The sequence below is a fragment of the Podarcis muralis genome, chromosome 13, assembly GCF_964188315.1.
Source record: "Podarcis muralis chromosome 13, rPodMur119.hap1.1, whole genome shotgun sequence".
NCBI lineage: Eukaryota > Metazoa > Chordata > Lepidosauria > Squamata > Lacertidae > Podarcis > Podarcis muralis.
The window spans coordinates 35,767,681-35,778,840 of NC_135667.1; the positions used below are offsets into that span (position 1 = coordinate 35,767,681).

The following is an 11,160-nucleotide window of genomic DNA, read 5'->3' on the forward strand; positions in this document are numbered from 1 at the left end:
GGGAAGTTTTTAATGTTTGGTGTTTTATTGCATTTTTAATATTCTGTTGGGAGCTGCCCAGAGTGGCTGGGGAAACCTAGCCAGGTGGGCAGGGTATAAATAATAAATTATCATTATATTACTATTATTACAGCCTCCCTGGAAAGGTGGGCCAAGCCAGGAAGCAGTGAGCTGCCATCTTTGTCAAGGGCTGGAGATGTGGCAGGCCATGCTTGAAAAGCAGCCAAAGGTCTTGATGGAGGTGAGGGGAAACACGAGGGCAGCTCGGAAAGTGGGGCAGCAGTTAAACCAAGCCTCTTTGAATAGAAACCCTCCAAGTTGATCTTGTTTTGTTTTTTTATGAGATTCGGTTTGCACACTTGAAAGAGTCCAGTGTACCTTTTGGCTTGACAGGAGGTGCAAGGCTTGCTCTGCATAGCTTATTGCCCCCTGGAATAAAATATGCACATTGCAAAATAAATTTATTTATTTGGTTTTTCAAATTAAAGTATTGCAATCACAAATCCAACATACATCATAAAAACAAGATTCCAAAGAATCTCCTGGACTTCCTTCCTCCTCCCCTTTGTGGGTCCTATTGTTAATCATTTAACAATAGAACCCAAAGGGTGCTCATCAATGGTTCCTCTTCATCCTGGAGAAGAGTGACTAGTGGGGTGCCACAGGGTTCTGTCTTGGGCCCGGTCTTATTCAACATCTTTATCAACGACTTGGATGATGGACTCAAGGGCATCCTGATCAAATTTGCAGATGACACCAAACTGGGAGGGGTGGCTAACACCCCAGAGGACAGGATCACACTTCAAAACGACCTTGACAGATTAGAGAACTGGGCCAAAACAAACAAGATGAACTTTAACAGGGAGAAATGTAAAGTATTGCACTTGGGCAAAAAAAATGAGAGGCACAAATACAAGATGGGTGACACCTGGCTTGAGAGCAGTACATGTGAAAAGGATCTAGGAGTCTTGGTTGACCACAAACTTGACATGAGCCAACAGTGTGACACGGCAGCTAAAAAAGCCAATGCAATTCTGGGCTGCATCAATAGGAGTATAGCATCTAGATCAAGGGAAGTAATAGTGCCACTGTATTCTGCTCTGGTCAGACCTCACCTGGAGTACGGTGTCCAGTTCTGGGCACCACAGTTCAAGAAGGACACTGACAAACTGGAACGTGTCCAGAGGAGGGCAACCAAAATGGTCAAAGGCCTGGAAATGATGCCTTATGAGGAACGGCTAAGGGAGCTGGGCATGTTTAGCCTGGAGAAGAGGAGATTAAGGGGTGATATGATAGCCATGTTCAAATATATAAAAGGATGTCATATAGAGGAGGGGGAAAGGTTGTTTTCTGCTGCTCCAGAGAAGCGGACACAGAGCAATGGATCCAAACTACAAGAAAGAAGATTCCACCTAAACATTAGGAAGAACTTCCTGACAGTAAGAGCTGTTCGACAGTGGAATTTGCTGCCAAGGAGTGTGGTGGAGTCTCCTTCTTTGGAGGTCTTTAGGCAGAGGCTTGACAACCATATGTCAGGAGTGCTCTGATGGTGTTTCCTGCTTGGCAGGGGGTTGGACTCGATGGCCCTTGTGGTCTATTCCAACTCTATGATTCTATGATTTCCTCCTGCATCTTTTATAATAATCCAAAACTTTTACCTCTCCAGTGTGTCCAAAATTCACTGTTAAACTAGAAGTGTTATTCCAATCCTACTAAAAATGTTAACTGCTTACAATGGTTTTTAAGATAAATTATAATTTTTCCCCATTCCTTATTAAAATTTTGGTCATCCTGATTTCTGTTTCTTCCGGTCATTTTAGCCCTTTTGGCACAATCCGTCAACTTGATCTGCCATTCTTCTCTTGCCAGGACTTTCTTCTTTCCATCTCTGAGCCAATAACATCCACGCAGCTGTGGTCGCATATATAAATAGTATTTTCTGCCCCCTTGGAATTTTGGCACCTAGAATTCCTAAAAGGAAGGCTTTGCAAAATAAACCATACAAAAGAAGATAAGAGCGCTCCCTCACATTTGCTTGGTTGCATGCTTTATAAAGGACACATAATTCAGCTTTCGTTGGCACATAATGGGGATTGCCTGATTGCTGTTTTTTTATTATTATTAGCAAGGCACGCACACACAGCTATGCCCATTGGCTGCAGTCACCCCCAATCTCTCTCCCGACAGCCCGGCACTGCCCCCCTTGTTATCTCTGAGTCTTCCCCCCATCCAGTCCTCTTGGTACCATTATGTATACATATACATAGACTTGTAGAATTGGAAGGGACCCTTAGGGTCATCTAGTCCAACCCTCTGCAAGGCAGGAATATGTATGGGGAATCAAACCTGTGACCTCAGTGTTATCAGCACCATGCTCTAACCAGCTGAGCTATCTATCTAATCAACTCTGAGAACATATTGGTTCTATGGCAGGTCCCATGGCAGGCATTGGCTTAACTGCTCTGATGTCATGGAAGGTTGGCTTTGGCCATTCATTTTGAGTGTCTAGTGGACAAGGAGTCTTGGGAAATATAAGAACTGGTATGTCAATATCCTTGAGGTAGGTAAAGGTAAAGGTAAAGGGACCCCTGACCATTAGGTCCAGTCGTGACTGACTCTGGGGTTGCGGCGCTCATCTCGCTTTATTGGCCGAGGGAGCCGCCGTACAGCTTTCAGGTCATGTGACCAGCATGACTAAGCCGCTTCTGGCAAACCAGAGCAGTGCACGGAAACGCTGTTTACCTTCCCGCCGGAGCGGTACCTATTTATCTACTTGCACTTGATGTGCTTTTGAACTGCTAGGTTGGCAGGAGCAGGGACCGAGCAACAGGAGCTCACCCCATAGCGGGGATTCGAACCGCTGACCTTCTGATCGGCAAGCCCTGGGCTCTGTGGTTTAAACCACAGCACCACCCGGGTCCCTTATCCTTGAGGTACTTTTCTTTAAATCCTTTTGTGTTCCCTGCACCCCAGTCTAGGGTCTTTGGGACAAACCTTGGTGCAGAATAAGAATTCATTGCTTCTCGGCCTTTTGGCTACGATCAAAATGGAATAATAATTGTTTTTGGTGGCAGCTGATGGTGCAGGCTTTAATACAAGGTGTGACCGGAAGCTATATTTGAACATACAATCAGCATTGGAAACCCGTGAAATGCTCACAATTGTGTCTGAGATGAAGCTATAACTTGAAAGACAGCGTATGAGTGGTTTAAGGAGTTTCCATGAAGGGTGGCAAACCTTCAAAGATGGCCCTCACTCTGGTAGACTGTCGACGAGCAGAACGGAGGCAAATGTCGACAGAATTCATGAGTTATTGATGCGCGATCAGCATTTGTCCGTCCGAATGATGGCGGAAGAATTGCATATTCCGTGTGAAATCGTTACTGAGGTTTCTGAGTTGTCCCACCCTCCATATTCTCCCGATCTGGCCCCACCAGATTTCTTTTTCCAAAACTGAAATCTGCATCGAAAAGGCACAAATTTTCCAACATTTCACACATCCAAGAAGAAGAAGAGTTTGGATTTGATATCCCGCCTTTCACTCCCTTTAAGGAGTCTCAAAGCGGCTAACATTCTCCTTTCCCTTCCTCCCCCACAACAAACACTCTGTGAGGTGAGTGGGGCTGAGAGACTTCAAAGAAGTGTGACTGGCCCAAGGTCACCCAGCAGCTGCATGTGGAGGAGTGGAGACGCGAACCCGGTTCACCAGATTACGAGTCTACCGCTCTTAACCACTACACCACACTGGCTCTCTGTGTGCTGTGACGAGGGAATTGAAAGCAGTACGAAAAGAGGACTTCTCCAGAAGTGTCCAACAGTTCTACGAACATTGTCAACAGTGCATTGTATCAGAGGAGGCTTACTTTGAAGGTCTCTAAGGCATGTATATTCAAATATTTCTCGCTGTCCGGTTTCTGTGACCATTCACCGAACTTTCCGGTCACACCTTGTATATTTAAATATACATAGTATAAATGGAGGCTGAGTATTCTGGCTTGGAATCTTTATTATTGGAAATGAGAGGAAAGTACTCTTTATATGCTCATCAGCGCTGTTTTCTGTGTTACAGCTGAACCGCCCTCACATTCAAAGCACGTCCCGGGGCTGAGTCCTTGCTTTGGACACCTCTCGAAAGAACAAGACAACACATGCCATTTTCCGCTACCAGAGCTGAAGCGTTTAGCTGGTGGAACTTTCTGCCTCGCTTCCTCTCTTGAAGTAGGGAAATAGGTGTTTATTTAGGTCAGACAGAGATTAAATGCAGCAGCCCAGCCCTGCCTGTCAGGGTTGGGGTGGAGAACGTGAGATGGTCGGGGCAGGTATAAATAACTTCCTAGTATGTGCCTAGGAAGGCAAAAGAATGTGATTTAAAACCCACTGAAGCACACAAGAGTCAGGAAAAGAAGGCCAATCTAGAAGGCGAGTGCCCATCCCTCTCCAAATGCCTAGCTTTTCTGGCATGAACTCCCGTATTTTTCGCCCTATAGGATGCACCGGCCCATAGGACGCACCTAGATTTGGGGGGGGGGGATAAAGGGGGGAAATTATTATTTTTTCCCAGGCGTGGGGCTGGGGCGGGGGAAGCTCGGGCTTCCCCCGACGCCAGCCCCCAGAATGGGATCCAGAGCCATGCCAAAGCTGCGTGCAGCTTTGGCATCACTCTGGGAGCTTGCGTGGCTGGCGGAGGGGGAAGCCCTCCGCCAGCCTTCTAACCAAGTCCCCCGAGCTTGTGGGGCTGGCGGTGGGGCTCTCCTGAAGCCTGCATTTGCCCCATAGGATGCACAGACATTTCCCCTTCATTTTTGGAGGGGGAAAAGTGCATCCTATAGGGCGAAAAATACAGTACATTTTCTCATTCGTGAAGCACAGTTTGTTTTTAGGATTCCTAAGGTTCAAACTCAGCATTCAGAGGCAACCATTTATGCTGCAAGCCTATGCATTGCTGTACACCCTTGTGCAAATTAATTGAAACAAAGCATGCCAAATTGGACAAAATGACAGGAAGGATTCGAAACCTGCGGGACCAGAGATTTACAGAAGATTGGATGAAGTATATGAATTATTTGAAGAGCAACTGTAATCAACAAATTACGCTAGTAGGACTACAAGAAGTTTTTGTAAGGAGAAATATACGAAGTGTTACAAAGTAGAAAAAGATAGAGATATTGGTTATGAGTTTGAAATGTAATAGAGAAGATAAGAAATGCATACTGAGAGATTAGATTGGAAAATTTTCAGACAGGATTGATGAAAGTCAAAAATTTGAATAAGATGTAAAAGTATGTTTAATTACTGTTGAAAATGATATAAAAAAAACTAATAAAATTATATATATATATATATATATATATATATATATATGCAGGTTTTGGTGTCCTCGGGTGTCTTCCCGTGTAAAAGTTGGGGTGTCTAGGCGACGTTTCGACGAGGTCTCACTCGTCATCTTCAGGCTGGTGCTTTCGGCTTCTTGTTACTGGAACAGAGCAGGATCTCAGTGGTTGAGTTCCTATAAATACTGTTGAGGAGGTGTGGCCTCTAATGTTCTGGGCAGAGAGGAAGTTCCCAGGCTAGTGTGCCTTTTCTTCTTTTGTTTCTTAATTACTTGAGGGATATCTTGAGTGATTTCTTGAGTTGTATCCTGAGTACCACTTAGGTGGGTCATTAGGTGTGGATTAGTTGCTAAAGCCTTTGTGTCTTGACCTCTTGAACTTTGTGAAGAGTTTTCCTGAGAAGATGGTTGTACTGCATTTTGTTGTGCTCTGGCTTGGCTTCGTGTATAGGGGCGAGCTGTGGTTTTGTGGTCTGTGCCAGATCTGGCTGGCACAGACCACAAAACCACAGCTCGCCCCTATACACGAAGCCAAGCCAGAGCACAACAAAATGCAGTACAACCATCTTCTCAGGAAAACTCTTCACAAAGTTCAAGAGGTCAAGACACAAAGGCTTTAGCAACTAATCCACACCTAATGACCCACCTAAGTGGTACTCAGGATACAACTCAAGAAATCACTCAAGATATCCCTCAAGTAATTAAGAAACAAAAGAAGAAAAGGCACACTAGCCTGGGAACTTCCTCTCTGCCCAGAACATTAGAGGCCACACCTCCTCAACAGTATTTATAGGAACTCAACCACTGAGATCCTGCTCTGTTCCAGTAACAAGAAGCCGAAAGCACCAGCCTGAAGATGACGAGTGAGACCTCGTCGAAACGTCGCCTAGACACCCCAACTTTTACACGGGAAGACACCCGAGGACACCAAAACCTGCATTCCTGTACCCGTGAAAATCTACGAAAGCATATATATATATATATATATATATATATATATATATATATATGGGGACGCAGGTGGCGCTGTGGGTTAAAGCCTCAGCACCTAGGACTTGCCGATCGAAAGGTCAGCGGTTCGAATCCCTGCGGTGGGGTGCGCTCCTGTCATTCGGTCCCAGCGCCTGCCAACCTAGCAGTTCGAAAGCACCTTCGGGTGCAAGTAGATAAGTAGGGACCGCTTACTAGCGGGAAGGTAAACGGTGTTCCGTGTGCTGCGCTGGCTCGCCAGATGCAGCTTGTCACGCTGGCCACGTGACCCGGAAGTGTCTGTGGACAGCACTGGCTCCCGGCCTCTAGAGTGAGATGAGCGCACAACCCTAGAGTCTGGCAAGACTGGCCCGTACGGGCAGGGGTACCTTTACCTTTACCATATATATATATATATATATATATATATATATATACACACATACATACATACATACATACATACATACATACATACACAAAGCATGTTTTCTATGCCACATCGATCAGTCTGTCAAGCACCCACAAAAGAAAATGTTTTAGGGGTGCTTCAGTTATTATGGTGTTGGAAGCCTGCAGCCAATAGAAGGGATGATGCGCAATATATTGAGGTTCTACGAAAGAGAGTTATTACAGAGCTGGAAAAGAGGAATCCTGACAGTACTGGAATATTGCAGCAGGACCTAGCCCCCTGTCACTCACCAAATGTGGTGAAGAAATTCATGAAAGAGCAGCAAATACAGGTACTTGATTGGCTAGGGAATTCCCCGGATGTAAATCCCATTGAGAATTTGTGGGCTGTATGCAAAAGTTGCCTCTGTGCTGTAGACTGTACGACTAGGGAGAAGCTCATTCAGGCGCTGATTCAAGCGTGGTACAGGGATCCGAAAATCAACAGTGACTGTTCGAAACTAGTAGACTCCATGCCAAACAGTGTTCAAATGCTATTAAAAATAGCACAGTTCATATCCATTACTAATTGTACTAGTACTTATTGTACTATTTTGTACAATAAACTACTGTACTAAATTCATTGTTTGTTTCAATTAATTTGCACAAGGGTGTACAGTGGTGCCTCGCAAGACGAAAAGAATCCGTTCCGCGATTCTCTTCGTCTAGCGGTTTTTTCGTCTTGCGAAGCAACCCTATTAGCGGCTAAGCGGATTAGCGCTATTAGCGGTTTAGCGGCTTAGCGGCTATTAAAGGATTAGCGGCTAAGCTGCTAAAAGGCTATTAGCGGCTTAGCGGCTTAGAAAAGGGGGGGGGGAGCGAAAAAAAATCACAAGACTAGCAAGACCCATAGGGGAAATCGTCTTGCGAAGCAACTCAGAAACGGAAAACCCTTTCGTCTAGCGGGTTTTCCGTCTTGTGAGGCATTCGTCTTGCGGGGCACCACTGTAGTTATTGTTATTTGTCAAGGGCCACATTCCCCTGGAGGAACTCCACCAAGGGCCACTGGCTGAAGCCAGTTCTGGGCAATGCTGGAGCCTAGAGTGGGTGGATCATACTTTTGGCCTCTCTTTCTCCCATCCTGGTTTCCCTTCCTCTTCCACCCCCTTTCAGGGAGTTGGGCAGGCGGCGGGGAGGTGGCTAGATCTCTCTTGCAAGAAACCTCAACCCTTCACTTGGAGGAGGTGTCTCCCAACAGGAAAGGGAGGAGCTGCCTGTTTCGCTTCTCTCAATTTTTCGTTTTCCCCAATCTCCACATTTCCGCAGCGATTTGCAAATTTTCTTTTTACAAATCCTCGTGAAAAGCCTTCAGGATCTTCAGCAGGGATATCACATTCTCTAAAGGCATATGATGATGGTCATAATGTCCTGCCTAGGGCTGACGGGGCTTGTGGCCAAAAACTTCAGGGTTGGGGGCCCCAGGTTGATGACAGATGAATAATATGCAGAAGGCCCAGGCCTTAGCAGGCATATTTATGGTATTTACATTCCCCATTCTATTACGTGCCACGGCAGACATTTTATCCATAAACACAGTGCTCTCTGTCCTGTGGAACCCATTCCCTTAAGGGAGATGTTTCTGCAGACTTCCCAGCAGGGAAGATTCACCTCAGCTGAGATGCTGAAATTGGGCAGAAAGCAGGCCAGGACACCCTTCTTACTGCTCCGCATTCTTTGCTCCTCTTTCGGAAAAATATCAGAAAAGCATGGAAGGGGAAGGCCGGGATCAGGCTGTGAGCATCGGAATTTTTGTTGTTGGCACCTGCCTGTCTCGAGAAACAATGGAGTGCTTCTCCAGGAGTGTAGTCAAACTACTGTGCTAGCAACACCAAAATGACCTACCCTGAGGTACAATATTTTAAGATTAAAGACTAGGATAAACAAAGAGGGAAAGGATTTGCTGAACTAACAAATTGAATTGGAATACAAAAAGGGAGGTGTGAGGAGGTCCGGGAAACAAGCAAATGAAAGATAAGTGATGGAAAGATGGAATTGCTTTTTAACTATTTTTATTTTGTATTTTTCTTTTTTCTTTTTTCATTTTGTAATATTTTGAAAATTTTAATAAATATCTTTTTTTAAAAAAACACAAAATGACCTACCCTGGGCACAAGTCTGCCAGTGTGCCTGGAAGGCAGGGGCAATGTCTCTGTTTCAGTTTGGGGGTGGGGAGGGATACTGAGCATTTTCAGCTGGTGTGAGTTAAAGATGGAGTGTAAACTATACTGGTTGCAAGAGTCTGCTTTAGGAACCTAGGGCAGGATTCTCTGCAGATTCCCTGTCAAGGGCAGCTGTCTACCAGCTCCATCTGGTACACAGGCTGAGACCCTACCTGCTCGCAGACTGTCTCGCCAGAGTGGTGCATGCTCTGGTTATCTCCTGCTTGGACTACTGCAATGTGCACTATGTGGGGCTACCTTTCAAGGTGACCTGGAAACTGCAACTAATCCAGAATGCGGCAGCTAAACTGGTGACTGGGAGTGGCCACCAAGACCATATAACACCAGTCCTGAAAGACCCACGTTGGCTCCCAGCACGTTTCCAAGCACAATTCAAAGTGTTGGTGCTGACCTTTAAAACCCTAAATGGCCTCGGCCCAGTATACCTGAAGGAGGGTCTCCACCCCCATTGTTCATTCCGGACACTGAGGTCCAGCTCCGAGGGCCTTCTGGCGGTTCCCTTCCTGCAAGAAGCGAGGTTACAAGGAACCAGGCAGAGGGCCTTCTCGGTAGTGGTGCCCACCCTGTGGAACGCCCTCCCATCATATGTCAAGGAAGTAAACTATCTGACTTGTAGAAGACATCTAAAGGCAGCCCTGTTTAGGGAAGTTTTTATTGTTTGGTCTTTTATTGTTCTAAATATAGGTAGGTAGCCGTGTTCGTCTGCCGTAGTCAAAACAAAATAAAAAAACATTCCTTCCAGTAGCACCTTAGAGACCAACTAAGTTTTTTTATTGGTATGAGCTTTCATGTGCATGCATGAAGGTATCTGAAGAAGTGTGCATGCACATGAAAGCTCATACCAATAACAAACTTAGTTGGTCTCTAAGGTGCTACTGGAAATAATTTTTTTAAATTTTGTTTTGATCTTTTATTGTGTTTTTAATATTCTGTTGTAAGCTGCCCAGAGTGGCTGGGGAGGCCCAGCCAGATGGGTGGGGTATAAATAAGTTGTTGTTGTTGATAATGATGATGATGTTGTTACATAAATTAAAGCGCTGATTGGCAGAAGCTCCCAGCCCTAACAGCAGTTCCCATGTGTTCATCAGAACATTTCAAAAATTGTGCAAAAACTGGTGTGAATCACTAACGTTCCCAAGTCTGGCTTTCTTGCAGATAGTTTAAGATGTTTAATAACATCCTATGGTTTAGTGAAGTTTAAAAATGTCTTATGGCTCTCACATTTTGACACACACAACACACAGCTTCTTTCATTAATACAGACCTGTAAATTATCCCCGAACATCTTGGTGAGGGCGGTATCAGCCTCCCTATTAGATCATGCTACTTAACTCCTCCGTGTCCAGCAGCTCAAAGGATCATGTCTCCTCCCCTGCACTTCATTCAGCCTCCAGGCAATGATAAATCAAGGGGAAACCCTTCCACATCCCGCCTCTCCAAGCATCTCTGGAGAAGAACCGCCGACTGCTCCTCTCTCTCCCAGGACATTCCTTTGGGATCATTACTCATCTGGAGTTGTCCCTAAAAGGAGAGAGATTCTCATGAAAACAGGGAAGAGGGAGAGTTGCTGTTAGGTCTGCGAGGAGCTGGGAATTGAGAATAATGTCCTCCTGCAGCTCCAAGTAATAATGTACAAAGAAAAAGGAAGGAAGGAAGGAAGGAAGGAAGGAAGGAAGGAAGGAAGGAAGGAAGGAAGGAAGGAAGGAAGGAAGGAAGGCTAGATGAGAGAGAGAGAGAGAGAATAAAGGAAAGGAAAGGAAAGGAAAGGAAAGGAAAGGAAAGGAAAGGAAAGGAAAGGAAAGGAAAGGAAAGGAAAGGAAAGGAAAGGAAAGGAAAGGAAAGGAACTAGAAAAAGAATTAGGCGGCTAGAAATGGAGAAAAGAAGAGAAATGGGTCAAAAAGAAAAATGCTGAATTGAGGAAATGGAAGTTTACTTGAGACTAAATAAGAAGACAAAGGAAATTTAAGATGGGAAGGTAGATCCCATCTTAGATGCTCCAGTTCTCCCACTTCCTTTGTTTCTTGTCTCCGGGCATCTCAGTCCAAATTATGTGATCAAATGCTATGAAATGCTTCATGAGCAGATTTAGAGGTTCAGCTGAGAAGTCGTCCAGATTTTGGAGATGAACAATTCAAAGGGAATTGTGGGTAAGTCTTAGAAGGTTCCAGCTGAGCCTAGGTATCTCCTAACATCCTTGGACTCCCTCATCATGACGACCCCCCCCCCCTCAA

At 45.2% G+C, this 11,160-nt stretch overlaps 1 long non-coding RNA gene across 1 annotated transcript; it reads right to left on the reverse strand.

Moving 5' to 3' along the window:
* Positions 1–448: 448 nt before the first annotated feature.
* LOC144325023 (uncharacterized) lies at positions 449–10,581 on the reverse strand. The gene is made up of 2 exons (XR_013390306.1): positions 10,193–10,581; positions 449–829 (listed from the first exon to the last, which is right to left on the reverse strand). It is a non-coding gene; the product is annotated as an uncharacterized LOC144325023 (long non-coding RNA).
* Positions 10,582–11,160: the final 579 nt, after the last annotated feature.